This window comes from Macaca fascicularis, chromosome X, assembly GCF_037993035.2.
Source record: "Macaca fascicularis isolate 582-1 chromosome X, T2T-MFA8v1.1".
Taxonomy (NCBI): domain Eukaryota; kingdom Metazoa; phylum Chordata; class Mammalia; order Primates; family Cercopithecidae; genus Macaca; species Macaca fascicularis.
In genome coordinates, this window is record NC_088395.1 from 47,001,228 (window position 1) to 47,021,462 (window position 20,235).

Consider the following 20,235-nt stretch of genomic DNA (forward strand, 5'->3'; position numbering starts at 1 on the left):
ACTGGAACGAGATGTCAACAATGAGGGCAAGGAGGACAAAGAGGTTTCAATGGGTGGCTGCAGCCCTATATATTCCTTCCTTCAAGTACATGAACCCTTCTCACCACAGCTTCAACTGTCACTACTGAGCACAGCCATTCATCCTACTGCCATTCCTCAATCTGCCAACTCTCTACCAAATATGCTCACTTGAATAGTTAAATAATCGTTCTCCTCGTCTCACCATGTACTAAACTCAACTCATCACATTTCTCTTTCCCAGATGGTCTCCCTGTCCTGGCATCTCCATTTCCATCGATGACATGCAGTTATCTTAGTTATACCACTGACATTTTGGGGTCATTTTAGCTTGTTCTTTTTTCCACTCTGCTAAGCAGCTGTTAACTAGCCCTGTTGTTGAAATGTTTTTCATCTCCATCCTCTCCTTTTCACACCCATCATCATCAACCTAATGACCCCATGGTTACTTACATCAGCCTCCTGATTGGGGTCCTCAATTGGGATCTTTTCATCCTGTACATCCTATACACTGCAGGGTAAAAGAGCACAGTAGTTAAGAGCATAGCCCCTGGGGCTGTTATCACCAGTCTTATATCATCTTGTGACACTTTCTATTTTGGAACTCTTAAATAATTTAAAAATCTCCCTAGCTAGATTGTCAGCTTTCTGAGTAATCCAAATGATGAGTACCTTCACTTTGAGAAAGGAGAGCACTTTCTTTCTTTCTTTCTTTTTCTTTTTTTTTTTTTTTTTTTTTTTTTGAGACGGAGTTTCACTCTTGTTGCCCAGCCTGGAGTGCAATAGTGTGATCTCGGCTCACCGCAACCTCTGCCCCCTGGGTTCAAGCGATTCTCTTGCCTCAGCCTCCCGAGTAGCTGGGATTACAGGTGTCTGCCACCACACCTGGCTAATTGTTTTGTATTTTTAGTAGAGTTGGGGTTTCACCACGTTGGCCAGGCTGGTCTTAAGCTCCAGACCTCAGGTAATCCACCCACCTCGGCCTCCCAAAGTGCTGGGATTACAGGCATGAGCCACTGCGCCCAGCCAGCACTTTCTTAAAGGACAAAAAAAATGGCCAGGTACAGTGGCTCACACCAGTACTTGTAATCCCAGCACTTTGGGAGGCCAAGGTGGGAGGATCGCTTGAGCCCAGGAGTTTGAGACCAGCCTGAGCAACATGGCAAGACCCTGTCTCTACATCATGCTACTGCACTCCAGCCTGGGTGACAGAGTGAGGCTCTGTCTCAAAAACAAAACAAAAACAAACAAAAAAAGCCAGCAGCAACTACGTGCCAGGTACTTTCACAAAATTAACCTTGGCATATCTCACAGTGACTATCACAGGATATCACAGGAGATAAGTCAACAGATATTATGTGTTTAAAGAACTGAGTCCTCTGCTTTAGCCATTTCATCTCCTGACTATTGAATGGGGCATGATCAATGAAAGCTGGTCTTTGCTTATGTTCCTTTCCATACCTGCAATCCCTTTTTCTACTCCCCACCTCGAAGCTTCAAATTTCGCCCGTCCTTCAGGACTGGTCCAAGTTCTATCTCCTCCAGGAAGCCACTGACCCATGATCATTTGGGCTAGTTGTGTCAGAGTTGCAAACAACAAGTGTGGATTTGAGAACCATCAGACCTGAGTTTGACTTATATTCTACTACATACTACCTGTCTAGATCTTCATCAGCTATGTAATGTCTTTAGTTTCCTCCTCTGCAAAAAGAGAGTGATGCATGCTTTGCAGTTATTTTGGGCATTCTATAAGTAAAAGTACCAGCCCTAGTGTTAGTTCTCCTTCCCCTTAATCATATAAAACATTTAAGTATTACTTCTTATTTTTTCCAAAATGACACAAAACCCTCTGTGGACAACAACAAGATTTCTATATCTGCCCCATCTTGGCCTTAGGCAGCCAAATACCACCTGAGGCAGAAGCTGGTTGGATGAATGCAAATATGAATATGCTCGAGGAGGTTCTAGTACATTAATGCCACCTAAATCAGTAACTTACTGAAATGAGCTAAACACTGTAGGATGGGGGTAGGAGGGTGAAGAGAACTGTTAACAGGTTACCAAAAAAGGAATAACATGCTGGTTCTCATGAAACACAAAGGCTTGAGGGAGGCAACCCACAGTGGGTTAGTAGAATAGAAAGGTCCTGGGCTCTTTCTATCTTCCTTCTTGGCCATCCTAATCATGTAGTTTTTTCTATTTGCTGGTAAGATAGCTCTCATACCTCTTAAGTATTGTGACTGCATTCTAGGCAGAAAGAATAAAGAGAGTGGCAAAAGGCCAGCTAAGTCTGTCCCCTTTCATCAGGAAAACAGTAACTTTCCCAGAAGCCTCATGCAGTAGACTCCTGCTTAGATCTCATTTGCCAGGGCTGGATCACATGTCCATCCTGGCTTCAAGGTAGTCTGAGGAAGTATTTTTACTAGGCATATTGTTTTGCTGAAAAATTGAGGTTCTGACAGTAAAGGTGAAAAGGTGGCTACTGGGTAAGCAACTATCAGTATTTGCTACACGAAGCTTGCAATCTGTTTAGTTTAAAATCCACTATAGGGTCCTTTCCGCTTGGAGACCTCTCTTTCTATAGAGAGAGAGCTGTTTCTCCTTCTCCTGTCTTCTGCCTATTAAACCTCCACTCCTAAACTCCTTGTGTGTGTCCGTGTCTTAAATTTTCCTGTCGTGTGACAATGAACTCCAGGGTATATACCCCAGACAATGTAGTTGCTTCATAATGGGGACCTCATCCTAGATACCAAGGTGCAACATTCATCGAAACGATGAATACAGGAGTGGACTCCAACTCTGTCCTTTCATTTCAAGGCTCTTGGCCTCCATTTTAGAACAAAATCAAACCAAATACTGGGCCCCCTTCAGCCATTTAAAAACGATTAGTTCTTGTGATAGTTTGCTAAGAATGATGGTTTCCAGCTGCATCCATGTCCCTACAAAGGACACAAACTCATCCTTTTTGATGGCTGCATAGTATTCCATGGTGTATATGTGCCACATTTTCTTAATCCAATCTGTCACTGATGGACATTTGGGTTGATTCCAAGTCTTTGCTATTGTGAATAGTGCTGCAATAAACATACGTGTGCATGTGTCTTTATAGCAGCATAATTTATAATCCTTTGGGTATATACCCAGTAATGGGATGGCTGGGTCATATGGTACATATTACAAGAACAGAAAACCAAACACCGCATGTTCTCACTCATAGGTGGGAACTGAACAATAAGATCACTTGGACTCAGGAAGGGGAACATCACACACCGGGGCCTATCATGGGGAGGGGGGAGGGGGGAGGGATTGCATTGGGAGTTATACCTAATGTAAATGACGAGTTGATGGGTGCAGCACACCAACATGGCACAAGTATACATATGTAACAAACCTGCACGTTATGCACATGTACCCTACAACTTAAAGTATAATAATAATAAATAAATTTAAAAAAAAAAAAAACGATTAGTGTGGCTGCCAGCCTTACAAGACTTGGGGGACAGGCTTACCAGGGAGAACATGGAGAATCTCCCAGCACCCACAGGTTGCTGGGCATACTGGCCATGTTTGAACCAGCCTCCTTTCACGGAGGACTTAGCCATCAGGTAGGGCTGGAAGAAGTCCTGAGTCAACTGAGGATTTCTGACCAGGGCTAGCTCCCAGTGTTATCCAAAGGCTTCTGGACTGACCCTAGCCTCCGACTGCCTCGATGGGGTGTCTGCCTCGATGGGGTGTCAGCAACAGGATCTCCAACTTTCCTATTGTAATTTCCTCCTTTCCTGTCTGTGACCACCATATCTCTTATCCTCTCTGTATGCAATGTGTGGGAAGCTTTACAATTCAGGGAAGTAATCTTGTTTGGCAAGACCAGGGAATGTCATAGTCCATGTAAACGTCATACCTGATCAAACCAATCTGTGAGCCCTATGTAAATCAGACACCCCTCCTCAAACCTGACTATAAAATCCGGCACATCGGCTGCCGGCTGGTCCTTTCTGTTCGGAGACCCCTCTCTCTATAGAGAGAGAGCTGTTTCTCTTTCTCTTCTCTTCTGCCTATTAAGCCTCTGCTCCTAAACTAAAAACAAACAAACAAACAAATACCATAGATAGGTGGGAGGAACTCTTCACCTGGCTCAAACTCCAATGCCCCAGGCTGGGGAGCATCCCCCTCCACCACCACCACATGTGGATACCCCCTTATCCTGTTTGAGCTTTGATGCCCACACAAGGTCACTTTAGGAAGATTCTCTCTAAATACTCCTTGGTCTCTGATACCCCATAACTGGCTATCGCCACTGGACAAAATAGGTTCTTGAGTCAAGCACTAAGTAAGGAATATGAAGATTTCATAATTTGTGTGCAGTTTCAGATAACTTCTTTCCAAAGTTAGGAGAGGAAAGAATGAAATATGTAATTGGAATCAGTTGCTACCTAAAAATGTCTTTTTTTAAAACCTCATCATGGTACCTGGGGCTAGAAGCATTGCTTTGTTTACTGTTTTTAAAAAGCAACAGAATGGGAATATTGTAGTAAATCTCTGGGGGAATTCCTGTCTTCACACCAAAAATAGTTATTATTCTCTTAGTTGGTTTGGTTTTATCTCATGGACATTTTGAAGTATATATTTTTTCTTATTTTTTTCCAACTTTTGAGCCATATCAATTTTATAGACAACTATACATTCATTTTTCATCTCGCTTTCCTTTTTTCTTTTTCACTTTCTCCTTTTCTCTCCTACTCTTTTTTCCTTCCCTTCTTTACTTTCTCTTCTTTCCTACCAATTTTAATTTTTATCTTTGTGCTGTATTTAATTGCACCATTGTAGGCCACATTAAATCATTTCTGAAAGATCAGTTTTAAATAAAAAGATCAGTTTTTTAAAAACAGCAGTTAAAAAAAGGGAGGGAAAAGATTTAAGAACATTTCCAAAAGTAACCCCAAAATTTCTTCAGGGGGATAAAGAGTGGGATGATTTGGGAGGTCGAGGTGAGAAGACTAGCTGAGACCAGGAGTTTGAGACCAGCTTGGACAAGACGGCAAGATCCTGTCTCAAAAAAAAAAAAAAAAAAAGGCCGGGCGCGGTGGCTCAAACCTATAATCCCAGCACTTTGGGAGGCCGAGACGGGCGGATCACGAGGTCAGGAGATCGAGACCATCCTGGGGAACACGGTGAAACCCCGTCTCTACTAAAAAATACAAAAAAACTAGCCGGGCGAGGTGGCGGGCGCCTGTAGTCCCAGCTACTCGGGAGGCTGAGGCAGGAGGATGGCGTGAACCCGGGAGGCGGAGCTTGCAGTGAGCCGAGATCCGGCCACTGCACTCCAGCCTGGGCGACAGAGCAAGACTCCGTCTCAAAAAAAAAAAAAAAAAAAATTTAATTAGCTGGGTGTAATGGCATGTACCTATAGCCCTAGCTACTTGGGAGGCTGAGGCAGGAGGATCACTTGAGCCCAGGAGTTCAAGGTTACAGTAAGCTATGATCACACCCCTGCACTCCAGCCTGGGCGACCCTGTCTCAAAAGCAAAAACAAAACAAAACAGTGGAATGAAATCATTTGGGTAATGTCTCCCAGAGAAGTAAAATATTCCCAAAACATTTCTGAAGGATTTAAGGAAAAAAATATTTATGTTATGATTTAAAAAAAAAAAACTGGTTCTAGTATAGAATAATAGACATTGGCAACTCAGAAGGGTGGGAGGGTGGTGAGGGATAAGAAATTACTTAATGGGTAGAATGTATATTATTCAGGTGATGGTTACGCTAAAAGCCTGGACGTTACAACTATGCAATATATCCATGTAACAAAACTGCACTTTTACTCCTTAAATGTACACAAATTTTTTGAAAACTGGTTCTTGCACCTCAACAGATACATAGGATTTTGAATGGACTTGGATACAGCATAGAAGAAGGCCTGAAGCCGTTTTCATGGGCTTTTGTCTCGTATGGCCCTGGTGCTTCTATCTTCAGGAAGCTAAATACAGAGGCTTCTGAGAACTCACTTAGATGATGGTTCCCAAGAGGAACAACTCTCTCCTAAGCCACACGTGGGGCAGTTTACTTCTAATATGGAAAATTATAGGCTGCGCATGGTGGCTCATGCTTGTAATCCCAGTACTTTGGGAGGCTAAGGCGGGTGGATCACTTGAGGTCAGGAGTTCAAGACCAGCCTGGCCAACATGGCAAAACCCTGTCTCTACAAAAATTACAAAAATTAGCCAGGCGTGGTGGCGTGCACCTGTAGTCCCAGCTACCTGGGAGGCTGAGGCAGGAGAATTGCTTGAACCCAGGAGGCGGAGGTTGCAGTGAGCCGAGATCACACCACTGCACTCTAGTCTAGGCAACAGAAAGACTCTACCTAAAAAAAAAAAAGAAAAGAAAGAAAATTATGGATAGTCTCTGAAGCTGAGCATTCTCTGGAGTCAGACACTTTCTTAATTCCTTTTGAAATTTCTGATGGAGAAAAATCCAATCCAAAGAAAGAATATGAAATCTAGGAAAAATTAGTCTTTTTTTCTTAAGTGCATATAAGTTATGGATTTATATATAAAAGTAAAGATAGTGATTGTATCAGTCAGGATTCCAACAGAGAAACAGAACCATTAGGAGACACACATAGGTATAGATACAGATACAGATATAGATATAGATACAGATACAGATATATAGATATAGATGAACTGGCTTATATGATGGTGGTGGCTAGCTAGGCAAGCCTGAAATCTGAAATCCTTAGAGCAGGCCATCACAAAGGACAGGCAGGAGTTCTCGAGCACAAGCCAATGCTGCTGTCTATGGGCAGAATTTCTTCTTCAGGAAAGCCTCCATTCTGCTATTAAGACCTTCAACTGATTGAATCAGGTCCACCAGATTATCTAGGATAATCTTGTTTACATAAAGTCAACTGATTACAGACTTGATTCACATCTACAAAATACCTCTCAGCACCACCTAGATTAGATTTTAATGAAATAACTGGCTTATGTTAGCCAGTTATAAACTAGGGACTATAGCCTAGCTATGTTAACACGTAAAACTGACCATTATGGGCCAGGTGCACAGTGGCTCACACCTGTAACCCCAGCACTTTGGGAGGCTAAGGCGGGCAGATCACTTGAGGCCAGGAGTCCGAGACCAGCCTGGCCTCAAGGCTGGTGAAACCTCGTCTCTACTAATAATACAAAAATTAGCCAGACATGGTGGTGAGCGCCTGTAATCCCAGCTACTTGAGAGGCTGAGGCGGAGAATTGCTTGAATACAGCAAGTGGAGGTTGCAGTGAGCGGAGATCACACCACCATACTCCAGCCTAGGCGACAGAGTAAGACTCCATCTCAAAACAAAATAAAACAAAACAAAAAACAAAACTGACCACTACAGTGATGTTTGGTGTTTCATTTTGTTTTTAACTTCCATCAGTGAACATTTTGTTCTTTATGAAAATAAATCACAAGCTAAGACAGGCTTCTATGGAGACAGTGTCAATATTACTGAACCATGGCATCAGTTGTAACACATATTTGGTCTATGAAGGTCATCAGCCATCTGGTAAAAGGAAGCTATACTGATTATAACTCACCCATTGGGTGTATGCTGTTACCTAATTCCACTAAACTGTTTTCAGTTCATTGATTTAAAAAATTAGTTATTTAATCCAATTGAAGTTAACACTTGAGAAGGAAGGATTTCAAAGAACAGATGTGTATTTCATTTGTAGAAATCATTTTCTCATGCCACAAATGTTTAATGAATCCACTCTCCCTTGAGTTAGAAATGGTAGGTGCTTTGAAATACTTGAACCTACACAAGAGCAGAAAGCATTTTATTTTGAAGTGTACCTACTGTCCACTAATAATGTTGGACAAGTTATTTTCTCTCTGGACAAATTATTTTCTCTCTGAGCCTTAGTTTGCTTACCTGTAAAATGGGAATAATGATTATTGTCTTGAGGGCTTGGGAAGGATTAGAAAATAAAAGTTAGACACTTGAAACACAGATGTTCCACAAATATTTTTTTTTTTGCCCTCTTCTATGAATACAGCCTTCATAAGTGAAGTCCTATGAGTTAAAAGTCCTCTCCAATTTTTTTGCAGATTCTCTCTAGCAGCACTATTTTGGATATCACTGTGTAGCAAAGAATCAAGTGAGGTTTCCAGTGCTCACTAATTTATCAAATTGACTATAAAGACACACTGTAGGTGGCTTTGTATTTACTTATGTGCATAGGAAGACCATTTTTTACATGTTGTCACTTCAACAATGAGTACAGATAAAGTTGCTGGAGTTTACAGTTGCTTTTTATTTGAAAAATCAGCAATTTTCCTAATTTCATCTGAAAGTGTTCATGGAAGTCATGGTGGTAAAATTCTGAGCAAATATTAAGTGTCACCAGGTTTCAAGAGTGTGAAATAATTTTTGATTGAGAAAAAAGATAGCATATCTTAAATTCCGTTCAATATCAGACTCACATGTCTGGACAAATGCACACGTTTTTGTTTTTGTTTCATCATCATTATTATTATTATTATTTGAGATGGAGTCTCGCTCTGTCGCCAGGCTGGAGTGCAGTGACATGATCTCGGCTCACTGCAACCTCCGCCTCCCTGGTTCAAGTGTTTCTCCTGCCTCAGCCTCCCAAGTAGCTGGGACTATAGGCACACGCCACCACGCCCAGCTAATTTTCTTATTTTTACTAGAGACGGGGTTTCACCATGTTGGCCAGGATTGTCTCAATCTCCTGACCTCATAATCCACCCACCTCGGCCTCCCAAAGTGCCGGGATTACAGGCATGAGCCACTGTGCCCGGCTATTAATTGTTAATTACACAAATAATACAAGGTGTTTTTCACATAAAAAAATTGGAGATAAATCTAAAATCTTCTTCAAACCCCACTCCCATTGGGAACTACAATTATCAGTTTGGTATCCTTCCAGAGCATCTATGTATGGATTTACATAGGTATTACTGTGGACAGACAAAGTAACTCATGGAAAGTAGGTATTTTACTTGTCTAAGGAAAATTGGGCCAGTTATTGATTTTTATCATATGAAATTTGGCATGATGGGCAAGAAAGAGATTGGAGAGAGAGGAGAAAAAGGAAGGGAGGTCTTGCCAAGATTTATCTTTTACTTCTTTATATTTCTTTGGCCTTTTCTTTTTTGGTTCCTTGAGCCCATTTTAGGCGAGTTAATGCTACCAGAGTGTTTGCACAATAGCACAGCAGTTTAAAGCTCTTGTATCCAGTTTCATCAACCAGTGGCTCAACAAAGACAGATAAATAATCCCCTATACTTTCTGAAAGTATCTTTCCACCAAAGTCCAAGCATTATCAGTTTCATTTTATGAATGAAAAAAAAATTTTTAAAAAAAAGGAAAAAAAGAGGCCGGGTGCGGTGGCTCATGCCCATAATCTCAGCAATTTGGGAGGCTGAGGCAGGTGGATCACTTCAGCTCAGAAGTTTGCGAGCAGCCTTGCCAACATGGTGAAACTCCATCTCTATTAAATATACAAAAATTAGCTGGGCGTGATGACGCACACCTGTAATCCCTCCTCGGGAGGCTAAGGCACGAGAATCGCTTGAGCCTGGGAGGTGTAGGTTTCAGTGAGCCAAGATCACACCACCGCACTCCAGCCTGGGGGACAGAGCAAAACCCTGTCTCAAAAAAAAAAAGGGGGGGGCAACAAATAGTTTTGGCTTTAAAGTGAAAACTGAAGTCACTTCAGTGACTTTAAAGTGAAAACTGAAGCCTCGATAAAATTCTTTGTGTTTTCCAACTGAAACTGAAAACTTTATCTGTTAATCATTTCATTAATTTCTCTCTCTTTTTTTTTTTTTTTTTTTTTGAGACAGAGTTTTACTCTGTCACCCAGGCTGGAGTGCAGTGGCAGGCACAATCTCGGCTCACTGCAACCTCCACCTCCCAGGTTCAAGCTATTCTCCTGCCTCAGCCTCCCGAGTAGCTGGGATTACAGGCGCTTGCCACCACGCCTGGCTAATTTTTGTATTTTTAGTAGAGACGAGGTTTTGTCATGTTGGCTAAGGTGATCTCAAACTCCTGACCTCAAGTGATCCGCCTGCCTTGGTATCCCAAATTGCTGGGATTACAGGCATGAGCCACTGTGCCCGGCCTCATTAACTTATTTTAAAATGTAAGGTAACCAAGTTTCAAACAAGAAGACATAGACCCATTTCTCTTTGCTTTTCCATGCTAAGTACAATTAAAATTCCTAAAAGTAATACAAAAGTCCATCAAAAGGGGACTGGTAGGTGGAAAGAGGAAAGTGGACTGGCTAGAGACTTCAGGGCTTGAGGAATGACACTGTGATGGGCTCCCTGGCTTTTCTTTTTATCTCTTCTGTATGTTCCAGACTGGGTGCTGGAGAAGCCTGCAACCTAGAATCTCTAATCAGAGCAGACAAACAAAACAAAGCAAATACCTGTTCTTTGTGGCCAAAGGACTGGGAAAGGAGAAAAACCCAGCTCAGCATAAGTAAAACCTTTTGGACAGCACCAGCCCTACCCAAGCTGAACCCTGTGGTGTCAGCAGAGTGAGACTGAGTAGGGACTGGAAGAGCTCCGTTCCCCATTCAGTAGCCTCAGGTGGCTGGGGGAAAAGCCGCCTTCTTCCCCCACGGGAACACCAGACAGGATTGAGTGGGAGTCCCAGCGGTACCAGGGAAGCACTTTCCTCCCACGCTGGGCAACAGCCAAGAGCTAGGGGGAGCCCCAGTCACACCAGGCAGCCGGAGGAGGCATGCTCAGCCCCACTGGCAGCATCAGCGTATACCCAGCACGGAGTCCAGATGCTTGTCCCCCACCCAGCAGCAGCAGAGAGGCAAGATTAGTACTTTCAACCCCCGCAGGCCTAGCATCTCCCAACCCCTCACCAATCCCTGGGCACCAGACAGCCAAGGGAGGCACTTTCCATCACAGGCACCATGACGGGGACCAAGTGGGGAGTCTCCTGAGCCCCATCAAGTGGCAGGCAGTTGGGAAGGCACTTTCCTTTCCCGCCAGTGGTGTCAGTAGAGAACTAGTGAGGAATCTGGACATCTGCTGCCCGGCTCCCAGCAGCTATCAGCAGAGGATGCAGACAGGTGCTCCCCTCCCCACGGTTGCCATGCCAGTGGAGACTGAGTGAGGAGTCTGGACTTTCACCCTTATCTGCCAGTGGCAGCTGGTGCCCCTCACCCTTCCAATTAGAGTGAGGAAGGGATCTCAGAGAGGAAGTAGCTGCGGAAAGGCATTCTTTACATCTGCATAGGAAGTCCTGGAAAGACACCTGTCTGAGCCAAGCATGAAACTAACTAAATCACCAGCCCTGCAGGTCTGACAACTGAACTACTGTGTGGCATACCACTCAGGTTTTCAAGGTGGCTTGGGAGTAGCATACAAAGCAGACCAGAATAGTGCCGCAAGGGTTCTAAAAACTAAACTGTCATTGGAACTACACAGTCCACAAAAGTAGGCCAGGAAAACCCAAAAAATATCCACACCAAGACACATCATAACTAACTTTTGAAAACTAAAGATAGAGAAAAAAAAATCTTGAAAGCAGCTAGAGAGAAAAACACACATAACCTATAGAGGAACACTGATTTAAATGATAGTGGATTTCTCATCTGAAGTCATAAAGGCCGGAAGGAAGTGGTACATTTTTCAAGTGATGAAAGAAAAGAACTGTCAACTTGGAATTCCATGTTCAGTGAAAATATCCTTCAGGAATAAAGGGGAAATAAAGACATTCTCAGATGACAGAAAATTTATAAAATTTTCAGTAGCAGACTTACTATTAATGAATAGCTAAAGGAAGTTCTCCAAAAAAAAAAAAAAAAAAAAAAAGGAAATGATGGCAGGAGGAGGCCTGAAACTTCAGAAAGGAAGGAAAACAATGAAATGTGTAAAAAATAAGGATAAATATAAATAGACTATCCTTTTCCTAATGAATTTCTTTCAATTATGTCGAATTGTTGAAGCAAAAATTGTAACATCATCTGATGTTGGGTTCAATGTACATACAAGAAATATAAATTATATTTTTAAAGTGGGAGGGTAGGCCAGGTGCAGTGGCTCACATCTGTAATCCCAGTCCTTTGGGAGGCTGAGGCAGGCAGATAACTTGGGGCCAGGAGTTCAAGAGCAGCCTGACCAACATGGAGAAACCTCAGCTCTATTAAAAATACAAAAATTAGCCAGGTGTGGTGGTGCATGTCTGTAATCCCGGCTACTTGGGAGGCTGAGGTACGAGAATCATTTGAACCCAGGAGGCAGAGGTTGCAGTGAGCTGAGGTTGTGCCATGTACTCCAGTCTGGGCAACAGAGCAAGACTACATCCAAAAAAAAAAAAAAAAAGTGGGAGGGTAAAAGATAAAGGAACCTAAATGAAAATAAAGTTTCTACCCCTTACTAAAAGTAGTAAAATGTTGATAACGATACACTATAAGTTATATGTGTATATTTTAACACTTATAAAACAATAAGAAAACTATACACACTGATATCCTCAAGAACATTAAAATTAAGTCAAATGCAGTTCTAAAACATATTCAAGTAACCCACAGTAAGGCCAAAAACGACAAACAGAGGAATGAGAAATAGAGGGAACAGAGGAAAAGCAAATAATAAAACATTACACTTAAGCCCTAAGATACCAATAATTATCTTCTAATTAAATGGTCTAAATACATGAATTAAAAGGCAGAGAATCACAAAATGGATTTTTAAAAAATAACCCTCTATATGCTGTCTATATGAAACTACTTCAAATATAACATAGGTAGAAAGTGAAAAGAAAAAGATACACTACACAGACATTAATTTATAAAAACAGATGTGGCTATATGTTAATATCAGAAAAGTAGACTTTGGAGCAAATAAAATTACCAAGGACAAAGAGAGATATTACACAATGATAAATGAGTCAATCCACCAAAAAGGCAAAGAAATTCTAAACATGTATGCACCAATAAATAGGGCTTCAAAATACATGAAGTAAAATCTGATAGAACTGAAAGAGAAACAGGTAAATCCATGATTATAGTTGGAGACTTCGATACCCTCCTCTCAGCAATAGAAATACTAGACAGAAAATCAGCAGGATTATAGAACTCAACAATACCATAAAGCAACAGGACCTAATTTATAGGACATTCTACCCAATAGCATAACTCACATTCTTTTCAAATACTCACAAAACATTCACCAAGATAACCCGTATTCTGCGTCATACAAATTTTCAACAAATGTAAAAGAATTGAAACCATGCAGAGTATGTTCTCTTGAACTCCTGGCTTCAAGCAATCCTCCCGCCTCAGCCTCCCAAAGTGCTGGGATTACAGGCATGAACCACTTCATGTTCTCTGACCATAATGGAGTCAAACCAGAAATCAATAACAAAGTCAGCAGGAAAATCTCCAAATATTTGAAAACTAGACAACACACTTCTCACTAACACATAGGTCAAAAATGGAGTCTCAAGGGAAATTTTTTAAAAATACAATGAACTGAATGAAAATGAAAATGTAACATATTAAAATTTGTGGAATGGAGCTAAAGCAGTGCTGACGAGAATTTATAGCACTAAATCCTTACATTAGAAAAGAGGCTGCCTGTCACTTGCCACTAAAAGAAAAATTTGTAATATATATTTTTTAAATGTTTTAAAAAGAAGAGGTAAAGTCTTAAATCAATCAGGTAAGCTCCCATCTCAAGAGACTATAAAAAGAAGAGCAAAATTAAAACTTCAAAGCAAGCAGAAGGAAAGAGACAACAGCAGAAATCAATGAAATTGAAAACAGGGAAACAATAGATAAAATCAATTAAGCAAAAAGCTGTTCCTCTGAAAAGATCAGTACAGTTGATAAACCTATAGCAAGATTGACTAAGATAAAAAGAGAGAAGGCATAAGTCACTATAATCACAAATGAGACAGGGGATCTTACTACAGATCCTGCAGGCACTGAAAGGAAAATAGAGAAATTCTATCAAGAACCCTACATATATAAGTTCAACAACTTAGATGAAATGGACCAATTCCTTGAAACTACAAACTACCAAAATTCAACCAATATGAAATTTATCATCTGAATAGTCTAATAACTATTTTAAAATAGGATTTATAATGTAAAAGTTATTGAAAAAAGAAGGCTCCAGTTCCACATGGTTTCACTGGAATATTTTACCCAACATTTAAAGAACTAACACTGATTTTACACAATAGATTCTATAATAGCAAAGAGGAGGGAACACTTCTGTGCTAGGGGTCCCCAAAACCATTCCCAGGCTTGATGATTCACTATGAGGACTCAGAATGCAGTAGATAGTCACATTCATGGTGACAGCACACAGAACAAAATCTTCAAAGGCAAAAGGCATGTGGAAGTACAGAAGAAAGAGGTACAAGCTTCCAAGAGTCCTCTCCCAGTGGAGTCACGCAGGATGTACTAATTTCTCCAGCAACAAGTTGTGACAACACGTGTGAAATGTTGTCTATCAGGGAAGTTCATTAAAAACTCAGCTCCCAGGACATTTACTGGGGGTTGGTCATATAGGCACCCTCTGCCTAGCACTTACCAAAACTCCAGACTCCTAGAAGGAAAACAAGTGTTCAGCATAAACCATATTGTTTGTACAAACAGTTTAGGCCCTGTGAACAGTCTCATCAGCCCTGGGAATGGTGAGAGCCCTCTTCAAATCCAAGTTCCAAATGCCATCAAAGGACCGACCTTGCATGCAGGGCTTTCAAAGGATAGCACTGAGGCCTTTCATGTTAACTCTTTTCTGCACAGCTTGAGACTCAGGAGACTTGAGTTCTAGTCCCAGCACAAATAACATTTGTACAAGCAGCTTAGACATAGTTAGCCATTCTTATCAGTTCCGGGAACAATGAGAGCTCTCCTGAAATCCAAGTTCACAGAAGCCTGCCAAGGGCCTGTTATGTTAACTCTTTTCTGCACAACTTCCTCAACTCATTTTATGAGGCCAGTATTATCCTAATACCAAAACCAGACAAAGACTGTAGCAAAATCTCCTCCAAACTACAGACTTTTCCCTCTTATGGGCTTTAACACAAAAATCTGCAACAAAACATTAGCAATATAGAATCCAGCAAGGTGTAAAAATAATTATATTATGGCCAAATGGGGTTTATTCCAGCTATGCAAGGTTGGTTCAAAAATCAATATTCTATCAATGTAATCTACCATATCCACAGGCTAAAGAAGAAAAGTCACATGATCATATGACTTGATGCAGAAAAGGCATTTGACAAAATTCGGCATTCACTCATAATAAAAACTCTCAGTAAACTCTGAATAGAGAGGTACTTTCTCATCTCAATAAAGAGCATCTACGAAAAACCTGCAAGTAACATCATATTTAATGGCGAAAGACAGAATGTTTCCCCTTAAGATAAGGAACAAGGGGAGTATGTCCACTCTCTCCACTCTCATTCAACATTGTACTGAATGTTCTAGCTAGAACAAGACAGCAAGAAAAGGAAATAAAAGGCACACAGATTGGAAAGGAAGAAATAAAATTGTCCCTACTCACAGATAATATGATTGTCTACACAGAAAATCCCAAAGAATCTGCTGAAAAATTCCTAGAACTAGTAAGTGAGTTTAGTAAGGTCAGAGGAAACAAGTTCAACACACGAAAATTAATTACATTTCTATATGTTAATAATGACCAATGAATGTGAAGACAAATTAAAAACACAATACCACTTACAATCGTGACAAAGAAAATGAAATACTTAGGTATATGTTTAACAAAGCATGCATAGGGTCTGTATGCTGGAAATTCAAAAATGCTAATGTAAGAAGTCAAGGAAGATCTAAATAAATGGAAAGACAGACATATCGTGTTCATGGATTGGAAGATTCAATATACAGTAGTAAAGATGTCAATTCTCCTTAAACTGATCTATAGGCTTAACACAATTCCTTTCAAAATCCCAGCAAGGTTTTCGTAGATACAGAATACACTCATTACAAAATTTATATGGAAAGGCAAATGACCTTGAATGGCTAAAACAATTCTGAAAAAGAACAATAAAGTGGGAGGAAGTGCTCTACCCAAGGTTAAGGCTTATTATATAGCTATAGTAATCAAGACTGGTATTCACAGAGGTATAGGCACATAGATCGATAGAACAGAATAGCAAACCCAGAAACAGCCCCACACAAATATGCCTAACCGATTTTTACAAAGGTGCAGAAGCAATTCAGTGGAGGAAAAATAGTCATTTTATTTGAGCCATCAGACAACTACAGGCAAAAATATGAACCTCAACCTTAGGTTTAGATCCTATATAAAAAGTAAATGAATCATGCACTTAAATGTAAAATATAAAACTATAACACTTATAGAAGGAAAGCTAAGAGAAAATCTTCAGGATCTGGAGCTAGATGAAGATGTCTTAGACACAAAAACATGTCTTAGACACAAAAACACAAAAACATGATACATAAATGCAAAAACTGGTAAATTGGACATCATCAAAATTTAAAATTTGGTCTGCAAAATCTCTTAAGAGGATGAAAAGACCAGCTACAAACTGGCAAAAATATTTGCAGATCATATATCTGACAGAGGATTTGTATCTAGAATATAGTATACAGAATTCTCAAAATTTAATAGTAAGAAACAATCCGATTAGAAAATGGGCAAAAGACTTGAACGGACATTTCACCAAAGAGGTTATACAGATGGCAAATAAGCACATGAAAAGATGCTCAACATCATTAGCCATTAAGGAAATGCAATTTAAAATAACAATGAGACATCACTACACACCTATTAGAATGGCTAAAAGAAAAAGATAGTGACAATACCAAATGCTGACAAAGATGTGGAGAAACGAGATCTCTCATACATTGCTGGTGGTAATATAAAATGGTAGAGTCTGGAAAAGTTTGGCATTTTCTTACAACACTAAATATACACATACCATCTGACCCAGCAATTGCACTCCTGAGCATCTGTCACAGAGAAATGAAAACTTATGTTTACACAAAAACTTCTACATTAATGCTCATATCAGTTCTATTCTTAACAGGCAAACATTGGAAACAACTCAAATGACCTTCAATGCATGAATAAACAAACTGTCTAGTATAGACATCCATACTAGAGACTACTACTCAGTAATAAAAAGCAACAAATCATTGAGACATGCAATAAACTTGGGTGCATCTCAAGAAAATTATGCTGAGTGAAGAAAAGCTGATTTCAAAAGGTATGATTCCATTTATGTAATATTCTTGAAATGACAAATTTATAGAGATGGAGAACATGTTAGGGGTTGCCAGAAATTAGAGCAGGAGAAAGCGGTGACTGTGACTACAAAGTGTAGCAGGAGGAATCTTTGTGGTGGAGAAAAAGTTGATTGTGGTGATTACACAAATTTAAAGTGTTAAAATTGCACAGAACTATATACACAGACTCAGAAATCAGTGCATGAAAAATTGATGAAATCTGGAACAGGTCTGTAGATTGTATTAATGTTAATATCTATATTGTATTATAGTTATCTATAACCGTTGGGGGAAACTGGGCGAAGGGTACATGGGACCACTCTGTACATTTTTCTTTTTACAACTTCTGGTGAATCTATAATTATTTTTAAATAAGTATAATAAAGTGAGATAAGTCTGAAAGACTACGAATATTTTAGAACTCACACATTTCCATATTATGGAATATAACTAGATCTTTGACATGGAAAACAGACAAAATACAAAAGAGCCTACATTATTGTTCATCCTAGAAATGTAAATGAAAATAGCCCAGGACGGTAGCTCATGCCTGTAATCCTAGCACTTTGGGAGGCCCAGGCAGGCAGATAGCTTGAGCTTAGGAGTTCAAGACCAGCCTGAGCAACATGGTGAAACTCTTTCTCTACTAAATAAATAAATAAATAAATAAATAAATAAATAAATCGGGCCATGGTGGCATGTGCCTGTAGTCCCAGCTACTTGGGAGGCTGAGGTGGGAGAATCACTTGAGCCTGGGAGGTGGAGGTTGCAGGGAACCAAGAGATCTCGCCACTGCATTCTAGCCTGGGTGACAGGGAGCCAAGAGGTTGCAGTGAGTCAAGATCGAGGCACTGCATTCTGCATTCCAGCCTGGCGACAGAGCGAGACCCTGACTCAAAAAAAAAAAAAAAAAAAAAAAAAAGAAAGAAAAAGAAAAAGAAAGAAAAGGAAAAGAAAAAAGAAAGAGAATGAGTATGAGTTCATCATAGTTGCATATAGTACATTTCCAAACCCAGAGAGGTAAGCCAAAAAGGTTTGTTGCTTAAACATCTATATTAGGATTCAACCAAAGGATCAGAACCAGTAGGAAATTATATATATACACACACACACACACCCACACCCACGGCGCCCAACCCGCCAGAAGAACGCGTGGTGGGAATATATGTATATACACTCCCTGTTCATTCATTTCTTCGAAGCTATTGTCTTAGACGATTGTGGTGGTGGCTAAGTAAATCCAAAACCTGTAGGGCACGCAGTCAGGAAGGGAAGATCAGGAGAAGGCTAGAACCAATGGGCACCGGCCAAAGGTGTCATCCATAGGGGAAATTCTTTCTCTAACGTACTGAGCACCCTCAGCCCTGATTGAAAGGCTTTCCAACTGATTCCTTCAGGCCCACCTAGATTATCCAGGATTATCTCCCTAACTTTAAGTCAACTGATTAGGAGCTTTAATTACATCAGCAAAATACCTCCAGAGCAACACCTGAATTGACATTCTATCAAATAACTGTGGGCTGTAGCCTAACCAGTGGACACATCGAAAAAGCCACACAACATCACAAACCACCTGTGCTGGCAACTGACTAAATGAATTCTGTTAATAGCCACTTTGGCTTTATTATTACAGGTAATTCAAGCACAAGCGACATAAATCAATAACGGCCGCCGAGTTGATGTATGAGAGTCCCACTTTGGAACTTCGGAGTTGGAAGGGGCCATGAAAAGCTTAGTCCGTATTTCAACACAGCCTAGGCATCCGCACCTCGTCCTCTCTAGCGCTCGGCGGGGCTGGGGCGTCTCGGGCAGTGGCTCACCCAGCTGGACGGGAGGGGAGCCCACCTGGAACGCGGCGCCGCGGGTGCGGGAGCGGCGAGTGGGCGGGGCGTCGAGGCGGCGGGTGGCGACGGCGCCCAGCCCGCCAGAAGAACGCGCGGCGGGCAGACGGCTGGGAGCCGCTCCGGTAGGGCGAGCGCGGCCGGCGGTGGGTGGGAGGAGAGGTTGGGGGAGGAAGGAAAGGGAAGAGGCGGAGCGTGGGAGCGCACAGTGTCAGGAATACAATAGTGCTCCGCGCCGCCTCAGCCGCCGCCGCCGCCCAACCGCCTGCCCAGCGCTGAGGCCTGACGGGCCGGGCGGACGAGGGCCGAGGGCGGGAGCTGAGGCGCGGGGGGCGGCCCCGGCGGGGGGCGGGGGCGAGGAGGGGATTAAGGGGCAGGTGCGAGGGAGGGAAGAGAAGAAAGCGAGCGGTTAGGGGGGCGGTTACCACTCCGACCGGACTCACCCGGCACATTGCCGGGCCGCGGCGTGGAGCCGGGCAGGAGCCGCGAGCCAGCTGCGCGAAGGTAGGCACCGCGGAGGCCGGACCCGGCGCGGGCGAGGTTGGGGGCGTCGCGCCGGGTGGGCGGCGGGAGCGGCGGCCTCCGGGAGTGGAAGCGAGCGGCGCGGAGCGCACAGTCCCGGCCCGGCCTCGCCGCGCTCCGGGTCGCTCCGGTTCCACATCGTGGTCGCCTCCGGCGTCCCCGGCGCCTTGGGGCCGAGAGCGTGTGTGGGCTGAGGTAAAGTGCCTAGTGGTCCCTCTGCCGGCCCGGGCAGTGCTTGGTGGCCCGGGCGGGGGGCGGGGGCGGACGCGCGAGCTTGGCTGCAGCTCCCGGCTACACCGGGCAGGAATTGAGCGCCATAACTGTTGCGGCTCTTTCCTCCGGTGCCCCCTCCTGGCGCCCCCTCCTCCGTCCCTGCCCTTTGCCTGGCTTCGGGGCTGACGGGGCCAGACCCGTGGCGGGAGGACCTGCTCTGTCGACCGCCAGGGGTCGGATGCTCCAGGGAGCGAGGGCGCGCCCTGGCTGTTTAGATGTTGGGGGGCGGAAAGAACCGAGTGCCTGGAGAGGGAAGAACGGGTGGTGCTGGGTGCGGCGAGGCACCCCGGAGAGCTCGGGTGCCCACCCGGCGGGAG

General features: G+C 42.5%; 1 protein-coding gene across 4 annotated transcripts in view; it reads left to right on the forward strand.

The window, feature by feature from the left end:
* The first annotated feature begins 19,159 nt into the window (after positions 1-19,159).
* Positions 19,160-20,235, forward strand: part of JADE3 (jade family PHD finger 3) — a 154,058-nt gene continuing 152,982 nt past the window's right edge. For 2 of the 4 annotated variants that reach the window (XM_065538569.1, XM_045384239.2), the window contains exon 1: positions 19,160-19,248. The gene's annotated coding sequence lies outside the window, so the exon portion shown is untranslated. Of the gene's footprint in view, positions 19,249-19,328; positions 19,628-20,235 lie in introns of those variants that run through there. The other 2 variants (XM_005593391.3, XM_005593390.5) reach the window with 2 other exon arrangements.